Source organism: Tinamus guttatus, unplaced genomic scaffold, assembly GCF_059628265.1.
Source record: "Tinamus guttatus ecotype Peru unplaced genomic scaffold, ASM5962826v1 Tinamus_guttatus_pri_ptg000459l, whole genome shotgun sequence".
NCBI classification, from domain to species: domain Eukaryota; kingdom Metazoa; phylum Chordata; class Aves; order Tinamiformes; family Tinamidae; genus Tinamus; species Tinamus guttatus.
The window spans coordinates 2,208,051-2,215,321 of record NW_028288993.1 but is presented as its reverse complement, the minus strand read 5'-3'; positions in this window follow the sequence as shown (position 1 = coordinate 2,215,321).

Genomic DNA, 7,271 nt, shown 5'->3' with positions numbered 1-7,271 from the left:
TTAGCAGGCTGTAGTGCTTCTAATTAAAAGTCCTGATGAAAAGGGTGCATGCAGACCCCCTAAGCTTCACAGTAACCTTTAGGTGACAAGCGTTGGGCAACCCCAGGCCATGTTTCTGGTGGACCTCAGGACTCATGATTCATTATGGGGAGACTGAGTCATAACACAGAGGAATCTGCTCTTTAGGCAGAGGAACTACAGACAAGAGCAGGCAGAAAACTTGGCTTTAGCAAAACAGTCTTACATAGTATTCTTATGGCATGAAGTAAATGAGTGGACCATTTAGCCTATGCACTGAGTGGACCATTTAGTCCACAATTTAGGCCATTTAGTGGTCTTTTGGATCAGTGGGTGGAGAGGGTAGTGATCAGAGGGATCTCAACCAGCTGGAGAAGGGGAATAACAGGCACCTCAGGAAGCTCAAAGAAAACAGCATGCAGATATTAGTGAACCACAGGTTGAACAAGAACTAGCAACCCATTCTTGCAGCACGGAAAATAACTTCACCCTATTTTGCATGACCAGAAGTGTAGCCAGCAGCTCCAGGGACTCTTCCCCTCTATTTGGCACCTGTGAGGCCCTATCTGGAATCTTGTCTATAGTCTCACCAATAAGAAAGGACACAAGAGTCCCAGACACTGCTCATGAGAAAAGAGGAAAGAGTGCTCCATCATGACCACCTTACTACCACTTGATGAGAGCATTCTTTTTGATGAAAATGTTCCATCAAAAACCCAAAGGGCAACAACAACAACAACAACAACAAAAAACTTATCAGACGAGGTCTGAGAAAGAAGTGAAGTAAAATACTGATGACTTCTGGTATCCTGGAGCTAGCACCGAGGAGATCACACCAGCACACAGCACAGCAGCATTATGATCCGAGTGAGACCCCTGTGAGCAATTGCATTCTCTGTGTGCCAGATCACACAGTGTGGAAGAAGAGAGACAATGTGTTGTCATCATAATAAAAAAATATATACTTGGGGGCCCGATACAAAAAGAGATCGTAAAGCCATCATTTATGAATATAAGCACTACTGGAATCCCCAATCCCATGCTACTAAAGAACTTGCAGGGTGCTGTTGCATATTCCCATCCCCTACTCTCTCCAACTTTATGGCTGCACTATCAATCCATAATCCAGGCAATTTTTTTTTTTGATTGAAAACATCTGGTTCCAGCTGAAGTGGAAGCCAAACCCTGGTGACTTTTAGCCCATTAGATACAATACCCCTGAGTAAGGGCACAGGTTGCAGAGACACCCCAGCTTCCAGCTCCACTTCACAGCCTCCTTTCTGACTCACCTCCAGCTCACACTTAACTGTGCTCCCCAACAAACAGCAGCTTCCATGAGAGTGGGCACCCCCTTGCAGAACATAGCACCTCACTGCAAGATCTCAAGGTGCTGGCGATGTCCTTGATGACACTGTGGTGAGAGGGCTCATGCAGGTGGGGACAGCACCAGTGGAAAGCCTGAGCTATCACCTCCAGCTCTAGCTGGTTCCAGAGCTAGAAACCAAAACTCAGAGACCTCCCCCTCCTACAAGGAAGCACTACCCAACTGCTCCTAGGATGCTTTAATAATAAGCAACAGCCCTGAGCTGGGGTAGGAGCCATCTCACCTAAATATATTTATTTATTTATCTCCTAGGGGAAGCACAGATGGTTGACTTGGAGCTCTCTGCAGTGCTATAGTTAAGTCCTCCCAGGTGCAGGGTGAAGCCAACAAAGCCCAAAACAAAGCATAGCCAGGATTGGCTTCTGATGCTGGACAATGTGTTTCAATGCTTTTCAAAGAAAAAAAGGAAATGAAATGAAAGGCATTGGACCAGGCAGGTTCTCAGGCTTCCAAGGGCAATACATCGGTATTGCACTTTGAAATGACTTCAGATTGAAAAACTACCTCTGAAATTTCAAAAGACTAAAATTCTCTAAATCTAAACAAAATGTTTCTCTTTTTTTGGAGGAGGGAGAATTTTTTCAAGCCATTTTTTGGGCATGTTGCACTCATTTTGAATTTAGATATTTGATTACTCTGAAAAATGCAGCGCGGCACAGACATTGGGTTTGCTAGAGAGAACCCTAAATACCACCTTTTTTTTTTTTTCTTTTTTTCTTTTTGCCTTGTGATGGATTCTAATCCCAGAGTCAGACAAATCACTTGGCCTCACTCATTAAAATTCCCTGTTTATTATATACCCCAGTGACTAGGAAAACCCAACAATAAAAAAATGCAGAAAAAAAAATCCCTCAGAATCCCTTTAGATTCTCACATAATCACAGGACTCCAGGAAACTTTAAAAAGAAAGAAAAAAAAGAAAAAAAAAGAAACACACACATGCACACCCACACTTTGCAAATCACCTGAGACCCATCATAAAATTGTCAGAGTTGGCAGCACTGTAAAATCTATGATATTGCGGGCTGGATTTATGGCCAAGAATTCCAGGGGTTTGGGTTATTTTTTCAGGCAGCCCTCGCAGCACAAAGGCAGTTTTCTGCTTTCAGGCTCCTGCGTCCCGGGGAGCTCGGGGAAGGATGTCTCTGTTGCCCGTAGCAGCGTGCCCATCTCGCTGGGATGGGGCATCCGCAGCCTGGGGCGACTTATCTGCATCCCACCAAAGTGCCCTTGGCTCTAGGGCACTGCCTGTTGCTGAAGGATTTTGAGCTGGTGGTGGCCACAGATGCCGGAGGGAAAAGCCCCATCCCAAAATACCCAGCAGAGGAGACACGACACAGGCTGGTAGGACGCACAAAGAGGCTCTGTCTGCCCGCACAGGGCATCCGTAAGCGCCCCAAGTACCAACTCTGGTAGTTGTAGGGAGCGTTTTAGCCCAGGAAGGCAGCTGAAAAAATAGCACTTACAACCGCAGCCTGGGAATTCGTGTTCGCTCTTTAAAAGATGTTTTTAGCGGAGGTTGGGTTGTTTGTTCTTTTTTTTTTCTCTCTCTCTCTTTCTCTGGTTGAAGAAATTGCACAGCCTGAACTTATTTATTATGGTTCATGCAAAAAGACCTGTTTTTCTGCTGCCTGGGGATGTTTCTTGGCTACTTGCCATGCTGCTGGCGTACCACCTTGCTCCAAGACCATTGCCGAAAGGAGATGTCTGCAGAGGGGGAGGCCACCTGCCTGGGAGGAGGAGGAGGAGGATGGGCCACCACTGACCTCCTCAAACCACTGCCCCAGCCCTTCTGCCCCTGCTTGCTTTGCAGGGCTTCTCCCTCAGGGCTCCTTCCTTGCCCAGCACCAAGGTGAACCCTTCAGATCAAGGTGAACCCTTCAGATCATGTCCCCAAATTCTAAGCTCAGCCGGTACTTGGCATCAAGGGAGAGCAGATGCCTCGAGTAATTAAATGTTGCGATCCTGAGACCACCAACAGCATCTCCAGTGTTGTCTACAGTGCTGGGAAGGCACCACCAGCTCTCACTTTGAAGAGAGTTTCATGATGCATGGAACATATAGGAAAGAAGGAAAGAAGAAAAGACTTAAAGAAGGAAAGGTTGGTGGTGGCCGTGGCTGTTTCTTTGTGTCATGCGAGACTGGTCTTCCTCGTGTTTCAAGCCCTCTAATGTCTGAATTGCCAGGTTAGCTCTGACCAAGGAGAATTTTGAAACCTCTTTTGTCTCCTTTCAATGAAAGTAACTCCCATGTAGTGTTTCCCTCTTTTATTATTGTTATTATTATCCTCATCATTCTCTGTTGCATAATTAGTCTTTAAGAAGAGAAATGAAGGCAAATAGCTCCAGGTCTTGTAATGTACCTTTGCAGCAAAAGGGAGAAAACACCCTTTTTGACAGCTCCCAGCGCTATCTGAGGCCAAGTAGTGAGCTGGAGAGAAATACAAGCTTTTCCTCAAGGAGCAGGCACACATAACACGTCTACTTCCCAGCCAAGACTCAACATGTGTCTTCAAAGAAGTCCCCTCACCTTTTATATCCACATCCTATCTCACTCATTATCCTACTAATTCAAATGGAAGAGCAGGCCGTGATCATCCAGTAGAACAGCTGGGCTCAACTGAGGCCAAAACCCAGAAATGTCATCTTGAAGCTGTAGCCAGTAACAGACTCTGCGAAGAGCTGGAGACGGCTCTCCTGTGTCCTCCCACCTATCGTTACCTCTATCCAAAATCTGCCAGTCAGTATGGTAGGGCTTTCTAAGCCAGAGATTGTGTCTGAGGTCTCATGTTGAATTGCCACCACCAGGTCTACCCTCCTCCCATTTATGCTTCTGGCTCCTTACTCCTCATCCCAGCGTGTCTCCAAGGGCTGTAGCCATGGAGAGTTCCCCAAGTTGAGCAGGAAAGAGCCCAGAGACCAGCATCCATTGTGGCATTGCAAGAACCCACCAAAGGGCCTCATCATTTTCCTGAAGAGCCTAATAAATAATGCAAGGAACACAAAGGAAGTTAGTCAAGTTGAAAGCTTGAGGCTTTTCCTTCTGAAGCTTGAGAAATAATTTACCATGTGGGTTTAGTTTCCTTAATACTCTTAAAGATGCATGGCACACATTTCTGGTAAGACCTCTTTACTTATGGAGTAACCACTGGCCATTTAATTACATGTAAATTACCATATAGTGATAAGATGATTACATGATCAGCAGTGGGATAAATGAAGCCTGGAAAGTACAATGTAATTGACAACCAAATACAGTGTTATTTTTTATTCCTTAATTCAAAATGCAATTTACTCAGTCATTAATCTTGGATAACTGCATATTCTGGAGGAACAGCATGCGATTACTGAGCAATGCACCATTTGAGTAATTCCCTGGGGGTAGTCCCATGAAAAGGAATGGCCTTGCATATGATTTGAAATCCCAACCATGTCCACAAAAGGGTTACATGATTCCTATACCTCCTGCCTGCTAAGATAGCTGATAAGCAGAAAGAGCTCCCAACAAGGTCACTATAGCGCCACGTCCCAACGGACTGGGCAGGTCCCACCTAGCCCAACACCAGCGATGGTCCTCAGCACTGACAAGCAGGCAGCAGTAAAAGCATGAACGAATTCGACACTGATGCATCTAGGCCTGGATGACCCCAGTAGACACCATGCTTCCAGGTCCTGTCTGCCATAGGGTGCTGGGGTGGGAGCAGCCTTTGCTAAGGGGTCTACTCATCCTACTTGCCATGTGGTCACCTTCAGGTAGCCCTACATCCCAAGAGCACAAGAGGAAATCTGAGCATGCTGATCATACGTTCACAGGGCAGCTCTGCAGCGGGCTGGGTTGCTGTCCATGGGACGGGATGGGATGGATGTTCTTCCTTGGATAGTCCCACTGCTTGCCTCATCTTCTCCTGTAGATAGTCACACAGCCAAGTGGAGGCATCTGCCACCACTGGGCATGCCTCCCTAGTGCAGCCCATTTGCAGTCAATCTATTTAATTTTCTGGCACTGAGTTTCCATCGTTTCAAGTCTGTAGGTGCTCTGCTGAGACTGGGGCATACCCCACACTGTCCACGTGCCAAGAGTGCCTCCACCCAGCATCACCCCAGGACCTCATTTGGGCCAGCTCCTCATGCACGAGGGCTTCCTGCTGTCACCCTAGCACGTATCTGCATACCCAAGGGAGCTCCTAAGCCTTCCTCAATGGGAAAGATGGCAAAATTATACTATCTGGAATGAGCCCAAGAGCAGATCTCCCTCCACATCCTGATTCGGATGGGAAGGACTTGGTGGAACTGGGCTTACAGCATCTCCTCACTACCTGGGACCATGGGCCAGAAGCTTCTTTGAGCAGGGGCAGTTCTGGAGCCCAGAAATAAGCATCCCAGCAGAGCCAAGCTCAGCCCACTACTTCCAAGCAGCTTTCCCCATTGTCACTGGATGCCGGACATCCAGTGGCAACAAATAAAAACCCAACTTACGAGCACTAAGCAGAAAGAACTACTGAAAAAAAAAAAAAAAAAAGAAAGAAACCAAAAAAAAAAAAGTGGGCAGGTCCCTTGCACTTCAGAGCATGTGGTATTTATTAGAAATAAATTGGCACACAAGAATAGTAGCTAGGTAGGGATTTTTTTTCTTAGCTACATGGCTTTGGAGCTCTGTCTGTAACCCCTCCTGCACACATAACAGCACCCCCCTCACATTGCACTCATGGTCTCGTTTGCTGACACACAGGTAAACCTTTTTGTTAGTTAGAATTACTTTTAATTAAAAATATATGTAAATTATATAGAGAAAGTGTGCACAGTCTAGAGAGGAAGAAAAAAAAAAGAAGAAAAGAATGCAAAATTCAGTATCGATAAAATTTAAATCCCTCCAAATCAGCTGCTTTGATGGCTTTATAACATGTTATTACTTATTGGACCTCCCATGTATAAATAAATAGTACCAGTAATTTTTACATCTGAAGATTCCTGCAGTAGATATTTTTACTTACTTTACACACTTTTGCTTCTCTTCTTGCTGTCCCCACACCCATTCCCCCATGACAGTTTTCTGCTCCGTTTAAACACCTTTGCTTAGCAGCTCACTACCCATGAGATACCCATGAGAGCATCCCTTTTTCTGAGAGGAGTTTAAAAAATAAAGGCTGATAAAACAAAAGCGGAGGGTCTCAAACAAGCAGCACCGTCATTTTTAAGGCCGTCGCTTTTCCCTTTGCTGCCGGCATCTCCTCTCCCCTCCCTCTCTCCCGCTCCAGAGCTGGCTCGCAGCCCCACTGTCCCCGTACCAGCACGGAGGCGGCAGGAGACGCACATGGATTCAGCTCTGAATGATCCCCCAAACCCATTCCATAGGCAGCAGATGGAAGAGAGAGACGGACAGACAGGAGGGAAAGATGGACACGAGAAGCACAGCATGAAAATGGGAAAGGAGACGAGTTTATCGGGCTTGTGGCTTCTGAGATGCATTTTGGGGCGCAGGAGACGTAGCGCACTGTGGCAAGTGATTGCACTCGTGGTACAAGGGCTGTTCGAGGTAGGTACCTAAGTTTTCTCATTTGTGGGTTCATAATACCTCCTTCTGTCAAAAAGGAACAACAATAATACTAATAAAAATATATATATAAAAAAAACCACCACTCCAAAATCCACCCTTTCAAGCCTCATTGAAAAGGGCTGGTGTCTTTCTTTTTTTTTTTTTTTTTTTGAGAAAATTGAAAGAATATATATATATATTATTATTTATTATATAACATTGTCAACATCAACACCACAAAAAAAAAGTAACATCCTAGCTGTTTTCGTTCAAGCACTCCGACTCTGTCGAGAAAGGCAACAGGAGGTTCGTGTCCCTCTGGAAACGGAAAGAGCGG